Here is a 22,789-nt window from a genome sequence, read left to right as displayed (position 1 = left end):
TCTTGAGTGTAACACACTTCTTTTAAATTTGGAGATATAGCATGATTACAGGCCTTAATACTATCAAGCTCCACACTAAAATAGAGTTGAGGTTCGTTACTAGATATTCATTTGGAAGTAATGGAATATGCTTAAGATCTAGTAATTACTGGTATTTATGTGTACTGAGTTTAAATAGAAAAGCCTGATCGCCAATTATCTTGGACCTTCTCACCAACGAACCAAGACTTCATTTTGTTCAGAGGGTGTGATAGCTGGTGTGCAATGGCAAGCCTCTGTTAAAAGAACTCAATAGACAATAGGTGCAGGAGTAGGCCATTCAGCCCTTTAAGCCAGCACCACCATTCACTGTGATCATGGCTGATCATCCACAATCAGTACCCTTTTCCTGCCTTATCCCCATATTCCTTCACTCCACTATCTTTAAGAGCTCTATCTAACTCTTTCTTGAAAATAATCCGGAGAATTAGTCTCTGCTGCCAATTATGTTGGGATAAGACCTACTTCTTTGAGCTGGAAGAGAATCTTGATTGTGAGGCACTGGGTAAGAAGGTTTTTTTGTATTGAAAGTTGAAGTGCAAAGGAATGGGAGTATATCAAATGTCTATTTGTTGAAGGCATGATATTGAAAATACAGCTTCAACTTTATAACATAAATAAAATGAAATGAAGAGGAGAACCAAGAAAAATGTAGAGAGTTTCGTTTTATTATAAACATCTGTTTTAAATAATTGGGGTAATGACATGTTGTTCCGAGATATCCTATCAGTGATGTTCTGGTTCTGCGATAATTTATCTCTAACCATCTTGTCATGCATGTTTTCAGCCAGTAACAGGTCTTTCACAGTTTTACTAGAGCTCATTTTTTTTCTGGAACATAAAGGCAGCCATTCTTCTTTTGCCTCTGGGAATGGATTATTTCAGATCGAGTGTTGCTTGATAGCACTCTTGGACTTTGTTAATGATTAAGAGATGCTGACAGACAACAATTGGGTAGTTTGAATTCGTGGACAGGATATGCTTGGCAAACTTTTCAATTTGCTGAAAAAGTGTCCGTACGGAATCAATTGTATTGGTATGGCGTAGCTAAGGGCAAAACAGTGTGAAAGTGATTCTTTAATACTGAACCTGAGAAGTTTTGTTTGCCCATAGCCTTTGCTTAAAAAAGTAAGTATGCTCAGCTGTTCTTCGATGTCCATGGTGTGAATAGAAATGACTGAAGAGCAATCACTGCCATCACTGATACTGGAACTCCATTGAGATTGAGAAGAATTGCTTACTTAGTGCATTTAACTGTAAGTGGTTGCAGATGCCCCTGTTTTAGCATTTACACCCAAGAACTAGGCTCTGTCTTTGTAAAAGGTGAAGATGTTCATGGGGTCTTTAAGTCTTATTAGCTTCTTAATCCATTTAAATTTTCTGTACAACGGATCTTTGACCCAATCATTGTGGGAAATATTAAACTCTCTACAGAATGCTAAATACACTGACTATTTTGCAAGTGGATTCGTATTGAAGCATCACAATTTTGCTCTCTCATCTACTGGGTTGTCTGGTATACTTCTGGAATATACTTTTGCACATAATACATATGTTAGGGTTCATTAACTGGTTTAATGGAAAGGGATGAAGAACATGCTAGTCCATGACATTACAGAGTACAATTTGTACAACTTTGGCTGCTGATCAATGTACTGCAACTCCTATGCCCAAAGTGAGCTGTAAGTTCATTTGTTCTTTTTACAGTGTCTGTGGAGTGTGTTTAAACTAGTTTGGAAGGAGGGTCATAATCTGAAAGGCGAGAATCAAAACTGCAAATGGAAATTGGGGAAAAGGGTAAAATCAAAGTTATTTAAATAAATAATGTTAGGAACAGGATAGATGAATTAATTGCACAGATCGAAGTAAGTAGATATGAGTTATTGTCATAATGAACCTATGCTTTCAGAGTGAAGAAACCTGCAAACTGGGTGTTTGTGATGCTTGATGCTCAAGGATGAGCAAAAGGGAAAAGGGCTAGCAGCAGTGCCAAAAGTAAGGGAAGTGATCAGTACAGACGTGAATGTTAACCTGGTTTGGCAATCATAGAATTAGAATCTGGGATAAATTATTATTTACTTGTAGGCCACTAAACAGTAGCTGCGATGTTCATCTAGGCTTAAAACAAGTAATCAGAGTTGCCTGTAAGAAGGGTAATACGGACCTTTGACTATTTCTGTAGTATTTGTGTCTACCCACCATCCCTAGCAGCACATTCCAGGCACTCACCACACTCTCTAAAAAGAAAACTTGCTCTGCCCATCTCCTTTGAAATCAACCCCCTCACCTTAAATACCTGCCTTTCGGTTCAAACCTGGAAAATAATGCTGGCTGTCCATTCTATCTATACCTCTCATAGTCTTATCTCTAACAGATCTCCTCTCAACCTCTCCAGTTCCAGAGAGAACAACCCAAACTGGACCAACTTCTCCTTATAGTACAACTGTATTTCTATGTTATATTGACTATCCTGTTGTACATACAATGTATTATAAATTGCTATAAATTATACATTGCACATTTAAATGGAGATGTAAGTTAGATTTTTACTCATGTATATGAAGGATGTAAGTAATAAAGTCAATTCAATTCAATTCAATGCCTTCTAATCTGGGCAGCATCCTTGTAAACCTTTTGTGAACCCTCTCCAAAGCCTCAACATCCTTCCTATAATGGGATGACCAGAAATGAATGCAACATTCCAGATATGCCAAAGGGGAGTTTTATAAAGTTGCAACGTAGTTTCCTAATTATTGAACTCCGTTCCTTGACTAATAAAGACAAGCATGCTATGTGCCATCATTACCATTTTGTCAACCTGTGTAGCCATTTTCAGGGAACTATAGACTTGGACCTGAAGATCCTTCTGCACATCAACACTGTCTCTTTACATTTATCTCCCAAGGTGCATCACTTCATGTTTGTCCAGAGTTAAACTCCTTCCATATCTCCGCCAATATCTGCAACTGATCTATATTCCGCTTATCCTGTAACAGTCCTCTACACTAGTGAACTAGTGACACCATCACCAATTTTTGTATCATTTACTAACCCACCCCTTTACAGTTTCATCCAAGTCATTTATATGTATCACAAACAGCAGAGGTCTTAGAAAAAATCACTACAGAATAGCACAAGTCACAGCACTCCAGCCAGAATAAGTCCCATAGACCACTTCCCTGTCTTTAATGGGCAAGCCATTTCTGAATCCAAATGGCCAATTCACCATGAACCTCATGCATCTTAATCTTCTGGATGAGCCTCCTCTGAAGGATTTTGTCAAATGCCTTACATTTTGACAACATCCACAGCTTTACCTTCATCAACCACCTTTGTCAAGACATGACCCGGCCCTCACAAAGCTATGCTTGCTGTCCCTATTTTGGCTCTGCTTTTCAAATTGCTCGTAAGTCCTATCCCTAAGAATTTTCTGCAGTAACTTCCCTGCCACTGACATGAGACTTGCTGGTTTGTAGTTTCCAGGATTATAATTATTTCCCTTCTTGATAAAGAAACAACTTTAGCTACTCACCTGTGGCTTGTAAGGACATGCTGATACTGGTCAAGGCCCTAGTTCTCATCTCTTAACTCTCTCGGTAACCTAGGATGTATCCCATCAAGCCCTGGGGACTTGTTCACATTAATGTTCTTTTAAAAGACATGGAAACGTCATAGAAAATTAGCACACTCCATACTGATGTCCCTATCCTCTACATTCTTCTCCCTGGTAAATACTGATGCAATGTACTTTGTTAGGAAAGTGCTCACATCCTCCATTTCTAAGCATGTTCCCTCCTTTATCCTTGAGTAGTCCTATCTACTCCCTAGTTATGCTCTTGATCTTAATGTACAATCAGAATGCTTTGGGATTCTCTGTAATACAATTTACCATGAACTTTCATGGTCCCTACTAGATTTCCTAATTCCCCTGAGTTGTCTTAATAGCTTCTTTATAACCCTTAAGGACTCTGTTTGATTTTAGCTTCCTTAATCTTGCATACATCTTCTTTATCATCTTGACTAAATTCACTACCTCTCTTGACATCCAAGGTTCCCAGTCAACTCTGCTTATTTCCTGCCTAATGCTCTCATTATTTGCTCCAAATTAATGCTCTCCCAGTAGATCCATGCTAATCCTTATCTTACAATTTGAGTTGTGGTCACTGTTCCCAAACTGTTCTTCTAATAAAAGGTTGTCAGCTGGCCAGGCTCATTACCCAATTCCAGATTTAGGGGCCCCTTCTCTTGTTGGGCTATCTATGTATTGATTTCAGAAACCCTCCTGGTTGCATCTAACAAATTCTGCGCCATCTAAACCCCTTGTGTTAGGGAGGTCTCAGTCTATATGAAGAAAGTTGAAGTCACCCACTACAAAAATGCTGTTGTTTTAACACCTTTCCCTAATCTGCCTGCATACCCATTCCTCAGTGTGTTGCCGCCTACTGGGAGCCTGTACTATCATCCACTCAGGGTGATTGGACATTTCCTATTTTTGAATTCTATCCATATAGACTGAGTGGATGAGTCTTCCATTATGTTCTGTCTGGGTGTAGCTGTGATATTGTTCCTGATTAATAGTGCAACATTCTCTTCTCTCCCTCCCCCCCACCCCCATCTTTTGTAAGATATTGAAACACACCATCCTGGCATCTTTTTCAGAACATTAAGCATCCATTCCTGTCCCTCTCTGAATCAAGTGTTATTGCCACACCATCAGAGGTCCATGCTCTAATTATATTACCCTTGCCCATAATGCTCCTCTCACACAAATTTTAATCCATCCATCCCATTGTGTCTATTACATTGCTCCTGCCTGTTCTTACTGGTCATGGCATCTACCTTCCTTCCAATCCCTTCACTTTCTCATCCGATGCTCTGGTTCCCATCCCCTGCCAAATGAGCTTAAACCCTCCGGAATAACACTAGTGAACCACCCTGCCAGGATATTGGTCGCCCTGCAGTTAAGTTGTGACTTGTCTCTTTTGTACAGGTCATTCCTGCCCCAGGAGTGGTTCAAGTGATCCAAGAATCTGAAAAGCTGCCTTCCTGCACTAGTTCCTCAGCTCCTCATTAATTTGTTCGATTTTTCTATTCTTGCCCGGAGTAGCATGCGGCACCAGGGTTATATTCAGAGCTTATGACCTTCGACGTCCTGCTTTTTAGCCTCTTTCCTAACTGCTTATACTCACTATGCAGGACCTCCAGCTCCTTCCTGTGGCATTGTTCAAATGTGTACCACAGCCTTTAACTACTCACTCTCCTCCTTGAGAATGTTCTGCAGCCACACTGAGATGTCTTCAGCCCCAGGACCCAGGAGGCATGGCAGTTCTTTCACAGCCTCAGAATCTCCTGTCTGTACCCCTAATCAGCGAACCATTGTGTGGACAGGTCAGATTGTAACTGCAGCTAATAAAGCTGAGAACAAGTTGATGGCACTCAAGGGTTTTCTAAGTCAATACGTTTAAATCACAATAACAAGGTTAATTGACAGTTTTGTTGGAAAAGGACCTTTGGGGAGAGTGACTGTAATATGATAGAATATTATGTTGGTTTTGGAGATGTTGGAGGGATAAAGAAAGCAGGAAATTACTGCATAATGAACTTATTGTCAGCAGTATGGAAAACACTGGAGTCAGTGATGAAGAATGTAAGAAGAAAACATCTTGAAAAGAGCAAAAGAACTGAGGAGGGACAGCATTGATTTATTAAAGTAAAATCATGTTTGTCTAATCAATAGGTGTTCATTGACACTGTGACACGTAGAACTGACAAAGGGGACTGCTGGATGTAGTGAATTTTGAAAGTTTTTGATTTCAATCCCAAAAGGGAGGTTGGTCAACAGGAACTGGGAGTAATATATTGACGTAGATTAAGAATTGGTTATTAGACAGGCAAAGAACAAGATCATAATATCCGGGCCATAGCATTAATGCATGGATATTTCTCCTGTTTGACTGCAACTAGGGTTGAAATCCTGACAGCATAGCCTTTTGGTCTTGTCTGACTTAGTCTATGGCAGTACTATAAAGCTATAGTTGGTGATAGATATTTAAATTCTGTACCTATAATATAATCTATATCATATCCATTCTTAAGTTTCATCAAGTGACTTTCAACACGACAGTTTATTGGTTCATTATCTAAGGGACAATGGTGAGCAATGTTCATCAAAAGATTTGATGTAGTACGTAGTATGATCTGAAGCAGTAGGGCTTCATGGTGTCTGAAGTGATATCAAGGACACCTGAAACTACTGTCTTCTCCCTTTCCTTCTGCACCCCTGCTTCCAGCTCCTCACCCCCTTCCCTCTGCCCCCCAGCGCACCCCTTCCCTTGGACAGATTGTGCATGAACTGAGTAGATTAGCTTAGCCTTACTGATGGAACAAGACAAACTAAGGGTGGTGAGGAGTTTGGGATATATTCAAAGCATTAGTTATTTTGAGGCCCCTTCTGCCCTCCAGCTGTTACTCCTGTGCTTTGACTGCATGAGCGTGTAACAGCTTGTTTATATCTCAGATCCTTATCTTTACCTGAAGAAAATTAAAAAAGCATGCACAATGCCTTCTCAGTGATGCAATGTGTAATTGCAAAAAGGAACATGTTTGCGGTTTAATCCCAAACCAGAGATGGAAAGGATAAATCATGACCAAAATTAATCAGTTTTTTTTTCTGTTAATAAGTATAGTAGGCAATTTTCACAATCCGGTTAGAATCTGCTTTCTTGTCTTCAGATGGATTGTGGGATAGGGTTTAATATAACCATGAATCAGATAAGTTCAGTTTTAAGTTAGGAAACCAGTCCTGGATACCAAAATCATAACTAAGTGTTCATCAAAGCAGTAAGGGAGCCTTGTGAATGCGAAGGCTTCAGGCAATGTTTCACAACATTACTTTCTTTCTTCAAGTTTATTAAAGAACATGTTGCCCCATTACAGCATTCCAATCAAAATAAATTTAAGCAAATCTGCCAACTCAGGTCAGCTAATATTTTCTGTGTGGTACAAATTTAATTTTCTTTTCTGTATCACCTGCCAATTATAAGTTTTCAGATCACATTAAAGAAGTACTGGTTTGGTGAATATACATTTGATCTGATCTGTAATTCCTTGTGCGTGTATAATTCTGTAATTGCTAAGACACTACAATCTGTCTTTAGTATATGTAGCTTTATAACAAAGAATTGAAAACGACATGGTTAAATTTCCTTCTCTGCGCCACCAAAGTTTACCCAATTAAATATTATGTTAATGGAAGAGAATAGACCTTTCACACTAAGACACAATGAGCATTAAAGACTCAACATTTGTCTCTCATAAAAATACTACATGTATATTATGCTTAGTGAAAGTCCAACCCAGGGGTCGGCAGCCTTTTTGCCTCTTGGGCCAGATCGCGTATTAATGAGTGGACGGTGGGCCAGATAAATGCCATTAAAAATCTTGAACTATGGGAATTACCCATTTAAATACATCTAGTTATGTTTTGCCTCAAATTAATGAATAACGCATGCTAGAAAATCATTTATGCTTCAGGTTGCCTACTCCTGGTCCAACCCATTAACCATCACTCAGAAGTTTCTATGTAAATTATGAATGCATTGATATGTATGAAAATTTAAAAATTTAAAATTTAAGATAACCCTAGGGTGATCAATGAGGAAGCTGCAGTGAAAAATTTAGTAAGCAGCTCTTGCACACACCTTAACCTGAGTGACTGCACCATGTGCTGTTCAGCAACATGTACACTGTTCAGGTAGAATTTTGCCATTGGTTGCCTGAATTAAGTTCTTCAGTGGAACTGAATTTTGAAAGTGCACTGTAACATTCAGCTCCTCGGACATTGCATGTTTAGCACAAGCAACCTTGTGTGAGTTTTTTAGTCTGAGAATGAGAAGGTGTAAAATCAATTACTTCAGCTTTAACCCGTATCATTATTATTTTAATGTATTCAGCAATAATATTTTATAAATACAGGAGATAGCCACCATGTGATGCAATTATTAGTTTCATGGTGAAGCTGCAGCTTTAAGTTCATGGAGTCTGATTTATTCTATCGTTGTCTTAAGTTAACATTTGGAATGTACACATAGAATAGAAAGAACAAAGTAAATTTGGAGGGTGTTACATCATGAAACATTATTGTAAAATGATCAGGGCTAGGAACAAAATATAGTAAGTCTGCACTCTATAGGAATGAAAGGTGGAGAGGAAGGAGTAGTATTAGTAATTACAGATGAAATCATTTCTGTGTTGCAACACATAAAAGAAATGGAAATATGCTTAGAATAAATAATTTGGAGTAGGTAGACGTGAGTTGGTGTAAGATATTCTTGTAGCAATTAGCTAAGCAGGTTATATTGCTGGAATTTACTTTCAAGAAGTATTAAGATGATCAGATTATTTTAAAGGTAGACTAAATTTTTTGAGTGTATTCAAGATTTTTTTGTTTTGTGAAATTGTGCCCCTTAACCAATGTGAAGTGAGTGAAGATTTTGTAATTTATGCTTTAGTTAACAGCCAAATGCAGCAAGAACATCTGCCAAGTAGAGTCATAGGAAAGTACTGCACAAAAACAGGCCTTTTGGCCCATGTAGTTTGTGCTAAACCATTTAAACTGCCTACTCCCACCCACCTGCACCTGGACCACAGCCCTCCATATGCCTGCCATCTATACATCTATTGAAACTTCTCTTAAATGTTGAAATCAAGCTCTCATGCATACCTGCACTGGCAGCTCGTTCCACACTCTCACGGCCCTCTGAGTAAAGAGGTTTCCCCTCATGTTCTCCTTAAACATTTCACCTTTCACACTTAACGCATGACCTTTAGTTGTTGTCCCACCCAACCTCAGTGGAAAAAGCCTGCTTGCATTTATCCTATCAATACCCTTCATAATCTTGTATACCTTTATCAAATCTCCCCTCAGTCTTCTAAATTTCAAGGAATGAAGTCCAAACCTATTCAGTATTTCCTTGTAGCTCAGATGCTCCACTCCTGGCAACATCCTTGCAAATTTTCTCTGTACTATTTCAACCTTATTTATGTCTTTCCTGGTGACCAAAACTGCACACAATGCTCCAAGTTAGACCTCACCAACATCTTGTACAATTTCAACATAACCTCCCATCAGCTGTACTCAATACTTTGATCTATGAAAGCTAATGTGCCAAAAGCTTTCTTTACAACCCTATTTATCTACGCTGCCACTTTCAATGAATAATGGACCTGTATTCCTAGATCCCTTTGTTCTACCACACTCCTCAGTGTCCTACTGTGTAAGACCTACCCTGGTTGGTCCTTCCAAAATGCAACACTTCACAGTTGCCTGCATTAAATTCCATCTGTCATTTCTCACCCTTTATTATTTAACATTTGGTTCAGATCCTACTGCAAACTCTGATCGTCATCCTCACTGTACACTAAACCTCCAATCTTGGTGTCATCTGCAAATTTGCTGATCTAGTTAATCATATTATCATCCAGATCATTGATGTGGATTACAAGCAACAACGGACCCAGCACCAAACCCTGCAGCACTTCACTAGTCACAGGCCTCCAGTCAAAGAGGCAACCATCTGCTATCACTCTGGCGTCTCTCGCAGAGTCGATGTCTAATCCAATTTACTACCTTATCTTGAAGCAACTGAAACTTTAACAACTTCCCAGCGGGACTTTTCAATTCCCTGACTAAAGCCCATTTTGACAACATCCACTGCCTTGCCTTCATCAACTTTTCTGTTAACTTCCTCAAAAAAACTATAAGATTGGTTAGACACGACCTACCATGCCCAAAGCCATGCTGACTATCCCTAATCAGTCCATGTCTATCCAAATACTCATATACCCATCCCTTAGAATACCTTCCAATAACTTTTCCACTGATGCCTGGCTCACCAGCCTATAACTACCTGCTTTATTTTTAGATCTGCTCTTGAACAGCTATCCTTCAATCCTCTGGTACCTCACCTGTGGCTAAGAATGATTTAAATACCTTTGCTAGGGCCTCTGCAATTTCTGCACTTGGCCTCCCACAGGTTCTGAGGGAACATCCTGTTAGACCCCGTGGATTCATCCACTCTAATTTGCCTCAAGGGAAGCTACTGACATGATGAAGGAAGCCCTGAATAGCTCTGAACACTACCAGAGATGGAGGACCTTGTTGCTGCCCTAAATGCCAGTGGTGTAACCGGCAGTAAGAAGAATTTGCCTTACTTTTATAGACTCTGTGTCTGTCTCCTGAGTAAATACAGATGCAAAAAATCCATTTAAGATCTCCCCATCTCTTTTGGCTCCATGCATACATGCATAGATTACCATTCTGATCTTCCAGAGGACCAATTTTGATCCTTGCAATTCTTTTGCTCTTAACATATCTGAAGAATCCCTTAGGATTCTCCTTCACTTTGCCTGCTAGGAAACCTCATGCCTTTTGTTTTTACCCCTCCTGGTTTATTTCTTAGTATTTTCTTGCATTTCTTATATTCCTCAGTACCTCATTTGTTCCTACCTATCTATACTTGTATGCACCTCCCTTTTTTTCTTGACTAGGGCCTCAATATTTCCTGAAAACCAATGTTCTCTAAACCTGTTATTTTTACCTTTAATTCTGATTGGCACATAAAAGCTTTGTACTCTCAAAATTTCACTTTTGAATGCCTGCTACTTGCCAATTACATCTTTGCCAGAAAACACCATATCCCAATCCACACTTGCCAGCTCCTTTCTGATACCACCAAAATTGGCCTTTCTCCAATTTAGAATCTCAACCTGTAGACCAGTCCTATCTTTTTCCATATTTACCTGCATTATAATGGCATTATGATCACTAGATGCGAAGTGTTCCCTTGCACAAACTTCTGTCACCTGCCCTGTCTCATTCCGTAATAGGAGATTAAGTATTATGGACACTCCCGTTGGGACTTCCATGTACTGATTAAGGAAACTTTCCTGAACACATCTGACAAACTATCCTATTTGGCCTTTTCACAGTTTGGGAGTCCCAGTCCATACGTGGCCTGTTGAGATCACCTACAACATCAGCCTTGTGTTTCTTGCAACAGTCAGTGATCTCTCTACAAATTAGTTCCTTTAAATCCTGTGGACTGGTTGGTGGGTCTATAATATACCCCATTAACGTGGTAACGCCTTTCTTATTCCTCAGTTCCACCCCAAAGCCTCACTAGACGAGCTCTCTAGTCTGTCCTGACTGAACACTGCCATGACTCTTTCCACAGCTAGTATTGCCACCCCTCCCCCTTTTAATCCCTCCCACTCTGTCGCGTCTAAAACAACGGAACCACAGACTGTTGAGGTGCCAGTGCTACCCCCTCCTGCAACCAAGTCTCACTAAAGGCTACAAAATCATAATTCCATGTGGTGATCCATGGCCTGAGCTCATCTGTCTTTCCTACAATACTTCTTGCATTAAAATATACACAGTGCAGAACATCAGTTATGCTATACTCAACCTTTTGATTCCTGACTTTGAGGTCTTAGTAGCACAACCACAACCTCTCCACTGCCTGTTCTGGCTATGGTTTCCATACCCCTGCAACTTTAGGTTAACCGTTCCCCCCCCCCCCAACACTCCATGCAGTACCAGCAAACCTTCCTGCTGTGATACTAGTCCTCCTCCAGTTTAGGTGCAAACCATCTCTTCTGTATAGGTCCCACCTTCCCTGGAAAAGAGCCAAGTGATGTTAAAATTTGATGCCCTCCCTCCTACACCAACTCCTTAGACAAGTTAAATTGTACGCTTTTCCTATTTCTGGCCTCACTAGCACATGGCACGAGTAGCGATCATGAGATCTCAACCCTGGAGGTCCTGTGCTTTAACTTAGCATCTAACTCCCTGAACTAACTTTGCAGAACCTTGTCACTCTTCCTACCTATGCCATTGGTCCCTACATGGACCACTATCTCTGGCTGCTTACCCTCCTACTTGAGAAAGTTGAGGACTCGATCTGAGATGTCCTGGACCCTGGCAACCAGGAGGCAATATACTGCACTAACTGGGAACCTCGTTCTCATCAGCAGAATCTCCTAATGAATCCCCATTGCCACATCTTGCCTCTTTCCCTTCTGAGTTACAGAGCCAGATGAAGTGTCAGAGACTTGACCACTGTGACTTTCCTCTGCTAGGTCATCCACCCCAACAGCACCCAAAGTAATATACCTGTTGTTGAGGGGGATGGCCACAGGGGTACTCGGTACTGGCTGTTTAACCCCTTTCACCTTCCTGACTGTCACCCAGTCTCCTGTCCTGCACCCTGGAAATAACTACCTCTGTATGCCCTATCTATCAACCTCTCAGCCTTCCAAATGATCCGGATTTCATCCAGTTCCAGCTCCAACTCCTTAACGTGAAGTGTTAAAAGCTGCAGCTGGATGCACTTCTCGCAGTAGCAATCATAATTAAATGTAATCTCAAAAGGAAAATAGTATAAAGCAAACACTACCTTTGTAAATTTAAGGAGGACTAACTTCAACCTGACAGGATAGTGACTGCCCAAGTTAATGAAAATAAAACTGTGGGTGTTAAAAACCTGAAATAAAACAGGAATTGTTGGAAACATTCAGCCTAGCAGACTGCATCTGTGGAAAAAGAAATAGAATTAATGTTTTATGACAAAGACCCAGTGTCTGAATGAAGAAAGTTAACCTTGGCAAATCATTTAATAGGTAAAATATGTGAGAGGTGTCAAATGATAATTTAGTAAAGAAAATCTAGGGATATTTTTGAAGATTTAGAAATTACAAATAGTAAGAATTATGTGATTGTAGGAAGTAGTAATGGTTTGGACAGATGAGAAAGCCAGCTCCCTTTGCAAGCATAAAAATGCAGGATACAGTAGAGGAAAAGAGGACAAACAAGGAAGTGTTGCATAAACAACATCCAGGACCAACATCCAGAAGCTTCAACTCATAGAATGCACAAAGCTAACCAAACACGGCAGAGCAGGTAGGCTGTAGAAGTGTGTGCTACACTTATTGTGCTCCAACATTCAGAGTGACCTTGAGACTGAATTGATTTGAATCCTCAACACATACCAAGAGAAGTTTTAAGTGATTGCTTTCTTTTTACTGCTATCAGTCATAATCCATAAAACAAAAAGAAAATGAATTGGTTTTCTAGAATACTAATTAGTGAATCGTTTTTCCTCCAAAAAAGCTCCATAAATCTGAACAAACAGTGAATGAGTTACCAAATGTTGTGGTACCCTACAGGCTTTCCATTGCTTTATTTCTTCAGTTTTTGTTATGTTAGGTATTGTTGGGCTTTTTGGTGGTGAAAGGGCTGGTAATGATGAACCCGCCGGGCTCAACTGGCATGCCTTATTTACTGTGGTTGAAATTATGTTGATTATTGTTTTGGAGAGTAATCAAAATCAAAATGTAGTTCATTTCTGTGTGTCTGTAGCCATAATGCCGCTTTGTATTCCATTTCGAGATAGCAGCGATCATTATGTTCTGAAACCATGATGAGGTACTAGGATGTGAATTGAGAAATCACCAAGAACATGAAGGATAAAGCCACCTATAGGGACACATTATTAAGCAGCTAGTACTTCCTTATCACAATGTTTGCACTCCCATATTTGACACTCATCTTAATTTCAACCAGAACCTTTACCTTAACCCTAACCATAATTATAAGCAATTTTGGAATTAATAGCTCAAGTTATTGAACAGAAAATCATATGAGGACAGAGTCTATAGAACAGAAACTGAACAAAAGTAAGTGTTTAACTCAAGAGTGTGAATTGCCTTTCACAGTAGACAGATTTTCTAGTCCATTACAACTCCAGCTAACATTTTAGTACAAATTTTACACTTGTTGTGATGATTGCACTGTCTCGTGGTGGGATAATGAGAACATTAGTTCAGAGATGGATTAGCAATTACATTTTGCGCTATATTGCAGACAGATGGTGTATAATTTCAAGTGAGGGTTTGTGGCTTCGACACTCTTCTATCCCATATGCCCATGATCTGCTAATTATGGTTCTGTTATGAGTAAGATGTATTGAAGGGACATGAAATTGGATCCGATGAATAATTATGTGCTTTTTGATTGCAGACGCAGAGACACAACACAACTTAATTAGTCAGGGTTTTGTAAAGGAGCTAAACTATTGCTCCAATCCTGGCTGAGAAGCAGAAGAATCATTGTATAACTGTCCTGAAATTGAAGGATAGTGGCAAGTCATTACAGCAAGGAAGCTTCACAAACAAGATATATGACACCACGTTTGCGCCAAATGCTTTGCAACATTTAGAGTGATGCATTTAACTATGCCCCTCCTGAATTAACAGAAATAGCATAGTTACCCAATTGGTAACCCCTACTCCGCTGTATTTGTAGAGAAGCATATTTTTATTAAGTTGAATTTGCTTATGGGTTGAAAATTCATTTTGCTTTTCTATCAACATTTTTCCACATTTTCCAGTTGGGAAACCATTTCTTAATAGCTTTGTGGCCCAGACTGACGTCCCACTTTTAAGGGTTTCAAGAACAATCCTGCATCCAACTATTCTTAGCGGTTCATAACGAACAGTGTAACTGCATTATCCCAAGGGATACCAATTAACTCTCAGTTTGCTGAACAAACAATTGTATATGGGTTACACAACGTGTGTTGTGACTGACACTTGGAAAAATGTTCCCTCAAAGTCACAACATTGGCATTGATAGGGTATAATACTGGACCAGCAATTCTGAGATCAACATCAAGTCCCACCTTCATTAGCTAGGAGAGTGATCTCAATGATGAATTGGCAGTGGGTAAAAGGACCAACTGGTTTACTAAATTACCCTCATCCAATCTGATATGCAGGTAAGACTGGTTGGTAGACTCATCGTTTTCAGATGACTAAGGACTAGCTTTAGTGCAAAGGTATGTGCAAAACACAGTCATAATCCTCTTTCAGCTGGCAGATTTTGAATTCCTGTGCATACCATGGTGTTTTTGGCTTTCATTAGTTGGGGGAATTGTGTTTGAGAGCTCTAAAGTAATGTTGCAGCTCAGTAAGACTCTGCTTAGATCATATTTGGAATATTGTGTTCATTTGTTTGCCTCATTGTAGGAAGGATGTGGAAGCTTTAGAGAGGGTGCAGAGGAGATTTACCAGGATGCTGTCAGGATTAGCGAGAGTGTCCTATGAGGAAAGGTTGAGCAAGCTAGGGCTTTTTTTCCCTTTGGAGTGAAGGAAAATGAAGTGACTTGGAGGTACATAAGATAATGAGAGATATAGATAAAGTGGACAGCCAGTGCCTACTTACCAGGACAGAAATGGTTAATATGAGTGGGCATAATTTTCAAGGTGTTTGGAAGGAAGTATAGTTGGGATGTCAGAGGTAGGTTCTTTTGGTGGGTGTGTGGAACGCACTGCCAAGGGTGGTGCTAGAAGCCGATACATTAAGGTCATTTAAGAGACTCAGGCACAAGGATGAAAGAAAAATAGAGAGCTGCGTGGGAAGAAAGCATTAGATTGATCTTGGAGTAAGTTAAAGGTCGGCCCAACAATGTGGTCCAAAGGGCCTGTACTGTGTTGTACCTCTCTATATTGTATATCCATGTAGCCTAATTTGAGTTGCATGTATCTCAACATTTCTTCAAACATTGGATTGTGTTTGTGATAAAAGTTATCTATTTGTAAAAGATAATTAAATTATCAGTAAAATTTCCATGAGTTATAATTTCTCATGAGTACATTGTGTGCCAATTACATTGTATATTCAAATACATTGTGGCAAATACAAAGATTTACATGTCTATTTGTATGGTTCAATAGGGAGTGTGTATAGTTCTAAATCCTCAATATGCAATGTCTGTCCATTCAGGATGAAATGCCTTGCAGTGTTGTTGTTCTTCCAATCCCTGTGAGTAGTTCTCTATGTTGAGCACACAAAGCTGTGACATTGATAATTTAGAGTCATGTGATATTTATGTGCTTCTCACACTCTGGCCCGTCAAGCTGCACAGCATGCTCTGCAGATTGTGAGATTAGTACCACAACTAATTGTTGTTGGCATCTCTGCGGCATAGCAGGTTACTTTGCCAGCACTCACTGCCGCAGCATGGAGGATGGAAGTTTGCTCCTGTGACTCTCCTGTGGTGCTCACAAGGTGAGGATCATCACTGGAAAGGTGAAGACAATTTGTTTCTCGGGCAATGAGCAACTGTAGTCCCTGGATGACTGAAGCAGATAGAATTGCTATTAGAAATAGTGAAAAAATTACATTCAGAGAATTTGAATATATTGCATAATATTAAGTTTGATCATCTTTGATTTAAATTATAGATGGTATTATTAATTGAAATCAGCAGTTTTGGATAATATAAAGTAATTTGTTACATTCTGAGGACATACTAACCGACCTCTAAATCTTTATAAATTGTACATACAATTTGTTCTCATCCGTCGTGGGATAGAATTACTCTCCTGTCCTCACAGTGAATTTCATGCAAAGCTAGGCAGGGAGTTAAACACCTTCTCAAAAATCACCCAAGCCGGAATCTTTCTTCAGGACTTTTAATGAGAAAACTATGTGAAACTGCAAGAAGTTAAGTAAAATGCTTATTAGATTCAATACAGAATCGTCACATGCCTGAACAAATTAATATTATTGATTATTCTGATGATGAACATTAAACAAGATAATACACACATGCAACATTCTATAGCTGTGCCATGGACGAGAGCGAACTCGTGGCAAAATGGTAAATTAATAGCGATGAGCGATAAACATAATACTTCCTTCAAAATACTTCTACTAAATGCTTACCAATATTAAGAAAGCTTAAGACTCACAGATGTTCCTGTTTCAAGGACAAATAAAGAATGAATGGTGATGGATACCTTTCTAGCCTGTGCACTTCAAGTCAAAACCAAAATTAGCCTGCGCAGGAAGTGATGTAAAAACAACTTAGGACATAGTTTTGTACCAAATGACTGCATACAAAATGAACAGTGCCTCTAGAAGCAGAACATTCTCTCTCTGATATCCACAATGTCAAGCTTAATTACTGAAACTAAAAGTCAGATTATCATTTCACTACATCTTAGGCAAAAGAATGGACCGTCTCAGAGACTAGTCTTGAAACAGTCTTACTGCACAGTCTTTAACTCTTCTTACTTCAAATTGTTGTAGTTGATGACATACCTGGTCATATCTGATGAGCAGACCAGTGACACGGTGCTCACCCAAAACGATGATTGGGTGAGGTACCACTGAAGCGAGTTGTGCTCTCTTAATACGTCCTCCCACTTGCTGTAACCCATCAGAATCAAGAAAGGGACAACTTTCGAATGGGAGAGGTTCCAGCCTTGTAATGGACAGCACATTCTCTGCATACACTTGCCTTTGATTACAAGAAGGATTCTAGCCTTTGACCAATTCAATAGCCCTATATTGAAAGGTTGCTTACAAATGTGCCAATCACTGCAGAGGCTGTATTTGGCTACTGCAATCTTCTCTTTCATCTATGTAGTGAAATGACTTGGGTGCCCATTCTTCAGGATATTCATCTTAAATGCACTGACAGTGAGTGGATGAGCACCGTTGAGGCAGACTTTACCCACTGTGACCCAAGCCAGGTCCAATCATTGTGCATAAGGTGCATTGTGCTGTTCACATACCTTATGTGCACAGATGGTGTCTCTGACAAGCACTAGGAGATTCTCAGCAGAAGAGTCTAGTGGAGGGATCTCATCAGCTGTGTCCTTAATATGTGAATGACTGTGTGCAGCTTCAGGTGTTGGGATTTCATCCCTGTTGTTGGGAATATGGTCACAGTCAATGAGAGTTGGCAGGGGTAAGCAGACCTTCCCTCCTATTGACTCTGCTTCCAGTAACTTCCGATGTTCCAGAACATGTCTTCAGAATGTATGGGGAAGTACATCTGATGGATGCTCAGCTGGCTCCCATCCATGCTCTTTTGCAGGTATGCTGGAACCAGTAGCCCAAGTTTCTGTCCCTGAATTTATAGCTGTATCTGGGTCTAATTCTTCTGAAGTGGTCAATAGGTTCTTGTCTCAGTTTTCTGGAGACCACTGGTGCTTGCTGCAATGTGTGTCCATGCATGTTCTGCAATATGTCGTTACTGCTTCTCCATTTCTCCTTACTATCCTCCCCAGATTCTCCATCACTATCCAGATGTCCACATTCGGACTGACTCTGCCTCAGGGTTTCTCTGGCCAGAATCGGAATCTCACGCAAGCTATTGTCTAATGGTGATTTATCAATCACCCAGCCGGTGCAGTGGGTGAGGGCTGTGCAGTTGGTTCTGTGGTAGTTTTTGTTAAAAGGTGAACCACTGATGCACTCGGTGTACTGTTCAGCCCTGGTGTGCTCTTACTGAGTGGTGAACACCCATATGTCTCCAAGTTGGGTAACGTTGGGCACTTCTCAATTTGTATCTTAAATGAAGATTCATCTTTCTTTGGGTTAGAATCTGAAGCAGAGGATGCAAGTTCAGGAGGAGGACTGGGTAAATTTTGGTGTGGAGCACGATAGGAAACTGGTTCCGATCTTTGTCCACTGCTTTAATTTCATCCTCGGTTGAGAAACCTTGACGTATTAGAGGTCTTGCAGCAATGGTTGGTTTTTCAGTCACCTTCCTAGAGAGATGACCCCTGCTGTCTAAGTCAGCTGCTGCTTCATACCCCTTTGTCTCTGCTAAGGTAGTCTCAGCTTTATGCTCCTCCTTGAATGTGTTCAATGTAGCTTCTACACAAGTTTTCTCCATGTCTGTGCGTGCTTTCTCTATATTTACACAAACTTTATCAATTAGCATTTCGGTTTCGTGCTTAGCATACACTGCTTTCATACTTGCCACTTCAGCTCTGGTGCGGGCCCGTTTTGCAGCTATGCTAAGCGTAGTTTTGCTTGACCATCGTGAAACATAATTAATACACCACATTCTGACCTGACTTCCAGGGCTCGGTCAGAAGCTGACATGGCATACAGCATTCAGACATTTCTCCAGCCCAAGGCAATGCCTTTGAAGATGATTTATCTTTTCAGTTGTGCCTCCTCATCTACTCTATGAGATACTTCCTTTTGAAATACTCATGGTTGAAGATTTAATTGCTGTGGAGGATTTTTTAACTCTTGTTAGATAATGCTTTTCCTGACTGGGGAGTTGGGAGGGGGGTGTCACTGTGTTTGGTCGGAGAGTCCTGTGGCTGTGAAACTATCTCAGTTTCTGTGGACTGCTCCAATGTGTTAGCAGGAGTCGACTGGTATTGCAGGAAATGTTTCTGACAGCTCTGGACACCTTTCTTCTCCAACAATTGACTGCTCTCCTCAACTGATCGATGCATCTGATGTCATCTGAAGATTATGCGATGTGTAGGAGAATGGTCCAGTTCTGTCCTTAAACTTTCAAAGTATCCATTCTTGATCATCTCTGTAGTCCCTTGCCAGGTCTGCTTGTCCAAGAGTTGAATATCGAACCTCCTTCTTTGAGTCCTCAATTTGTCTCAGCTATTTCTCCTGCATACTCCTATGATTGGATTTGAAGAGATCTAAGTGCAAGGGACAATCCAGGAACAAAATACGTGGCTGGTGCATTGTTGGTTGCGGAGTGTACTGCATTGCAATATGCAAGAAAGAAATTGGCAAGCTTCTGATTCAGTGTCAGTGTAGTGTGTTCTGCTGACATTGCTTGTAGTGCGTTCTTCAGACTATAGACAAGCCTTTCCACCAAGCTGTTTGTAGCTGGGTGGTATGGTGAGAATGTAATATGTCTTATTCCATTCATTTTCAGGAATGACTGAAACTGTGGTCCATTGTTATTAAGTGCTCTGGATCACCAGTCCTTGAGAAGAGGCTTTGCAAGACATCAGTGTGCGAGGCTATACTGGGGACTATTAGGAGCACTTCTGGCCACCTTATAGTTGCATCCGCTGTTACTACGAAACTTGTGCCCTTGAATGGTCCGACAAAATCTACGTGAATCCTCTTCCAGGGCAATGCAGGCCATTCCTAAGGATGGCGAGGCGCTGCTTTTGTGTCTTTTCAATTTGTTGATATCCCACACAACGCATGGCAAGCTGATCTATCCCAGGTCACCAAAGCTTCGAGCCAAGGCTTTCATTTTGACCACGCCTTGATGACCGGCATGTAATTCCTCCAACACTTGGATTGTACAACAACTCTCAATCCCCACGTAAAGCAATCCCTGTCAAGGGCCTTTTCATCTATGACTGCGTTCCTGTACATGGTTCTAACTCCATAATCAAGTTCGCAGACGACACCACGGTAGTAGGCCTGATCAGAGGGGATGACAAGACGGCCTACAGGGACGAGGTCCAGCACCTGGCCGCATGGTGTGCCGACAACAACCTGGCCTTTAAACCCAGAAGACCAAGGAGATCATTGTGGACTTCAGGCATGCTAGGAGCCAAACTCACGTCCCCTTCTACATCAATGGAGCTGTAGTGGAGCATGTATCAAGCTTCAAATTCCGTGGTGTCCACATTTCCAAGGATCTCACCTGGTCCCTGAACTCCTCCGTCCTGATCAAAAAGGCTCAATGGCGCCTTTATTTCCTGCAGAGCATCAAGAAAGCTCACCTCTGTCCCAGGATACTGATGGACTTTTACCGCTGTACCATTGAGAGCATACTCACCAACTGCATCTCAGTGTGGTATGGCAATTGTCCCGTATCGGACTGCAAAGCACTCCAGCGTGTGGTGAAAACTGCCCAGCGGAGTATCAGCACCCAATTGCCCACCATTGAGAACATCTACCATGAACGCTGCCTGGGCAGGGCGAAAAGCATTATCAAAGATGCATCTCACCCTAACCATAGACTTTTTACTCTCTCCCATCCGGTAGGCACTACAGGAGCCTCTGCTCCTGCACCAGCAAAGTTCCGAGACTCCAATCTCCCTATCACCCCAGTTCCTACATTCCAATCTCCCTGTGACCCCAGTACCAACACTCCAATCTCCCTGTGACCCCAGTTCCTACACTCCAATCTCCCTGTCACCCCATTTTCTACACACCAATCTCCCTGTCACCCCAGTACTCACAGTCCAATCTCCCTGTTAACCCAGTTCTTACACTCCAATTTTCCTGTGACCCCAGTTCCTACACTCCAATCTCTTTGTGCCCGCAGTTCCCACTCTCAAATCTCCGTGACCCCAGTTCTCACACTGAAATCTCCCTATGACCCCAGTTCCAACACTCAATTCTCCCTGTGACCCTGAGATTGTGACCCTGCTGAACCTCACATCACAGTGCTAAGCAGTATTGCACCCATATTGAACTGTCTCAGTACTTTTATATTTGTGTGCTGTAGCACTTACTTTTTTTTCGCAGTTATTTTGTAAATAACACTATTCTTTGCATTGCTGGTTGGATGTATTTGTACTCGGCACAATGACAATAAAGTTGAATCTAATCTAATCTTCATTCTGGCACCGGTAAAAATGGGGAACTAGAATTTCTGCTGCACATTCCAGCCATTTTGGGTGGCCATGTAAACCTGTAGATTTTTGCCAATAAAAGAAGTTATGCTGTTTATGTTTAGGGAAACCTGTAACATTTTATTGAACTCCAAAACCTAAACACAAAAGCACACTAAAAATCCTTGCGTAACAATGCCATCACATTGGACCAGCCTTTTAAAACAAAACACCACCTCAATGTTGGAGATTGTGAATTATGTACTTTTCTCCCAATTATGTTACCTTACTCAGGCACCCTCCTCAGAATTCACTAGAACTGTGAGCCTGTTGGGAGCTTGGACGAGCCGCATGGCTCAGGTCCTTTGTCCTATGGGTGGAGGAACCGCAGATGCTTCTAGTTTGCCCAGAGGTGCATTGACACTCTCATGCTCATGGTGTGACACCAGGGACATGGCAGTGGAACACACCAAATATTGATGTGCTGGTTTAAGGCAATCTACTGAAATACATTCAGGTTCCCCCTCTTATCTATGATAAAAGTCCATTCCTCCTGTTCTGAAATGCGGAACGGACCATCGTAAGGGGGCCTAAGGGATGTTCCTGTGTGTCATGGAAGACGAAAACAAATGAGGTAGAATGTATGTCAACAGGAACCTAAGAGTGCTGTGTCATGTGTGACGCCAAGCAGAGCTACCGGTTGGATGATGCTAATGAGAGAATTAACAGATGACAATGGCGAAACATTCAAAATGCTAATAAGAGAAAAGAGAGAGATTAACGAGAAAGAAACACAATTCAGATATTGACAGACCGTTTGCTTTGAACCTGAACTGTTTGAAGTTTGATGGATAGGTGATACCCCAGCAGGGGGATAAAAAGAGCAGGTTTGCTAAGGCACGACATGCCACGAGACCCTGGAAAGAGCAGTGTGCCCCCACAAGTTGGTAGGAGTTTGGAGGACCGGTTCGTGGGAATCGGTCAGAGACTCACAGGGTGTAAAGGTACGATTGGTAGAAACCTGGGGTGTGTGTCCGCCCTTGCCTGGGTGCCGGGTTCACCGCGGAAGAACGATTGTATCCGGAGGGGTCACAGTCGGTGACCACAGCGGAACCAACTGCATCTCTCTCTCACTCTCTCTCTCTCTCTCTCTCTCTCTCTCTCTCTCTCTCTCTCTCTCTCTCTCTCTCTCTCTCTCTCTCTCTCTCTCTCTCTCTCTCTCTCTCTCCCTCTCTCCCTCCCTCCCTCTCCGCCCCCCCAACGGTACAACAATAGCGATTACTTTGAACTGAACTGAACTCTGCTTCACTTAAGACTGATCATTTTACCC

The sequence above is a fragment of the Mobula hypostoma genome, chromosome 7 (genome assembly GCF_963921235.1).
Source record: "Mobula hypostoma chromosome 7, sMobHyp1.1, whole genome shotgun sequence".
Taxonomy (NCBI): domain Eukaryota; kingdom Metazoa; phylum Chordata; class Chondrichthyes; order Myliobatiformes; family Myliobatidae; genus Mobula; species Mobula hypostoma.
Note: the sequence above shows the minus strand (reverse complement) of the source record.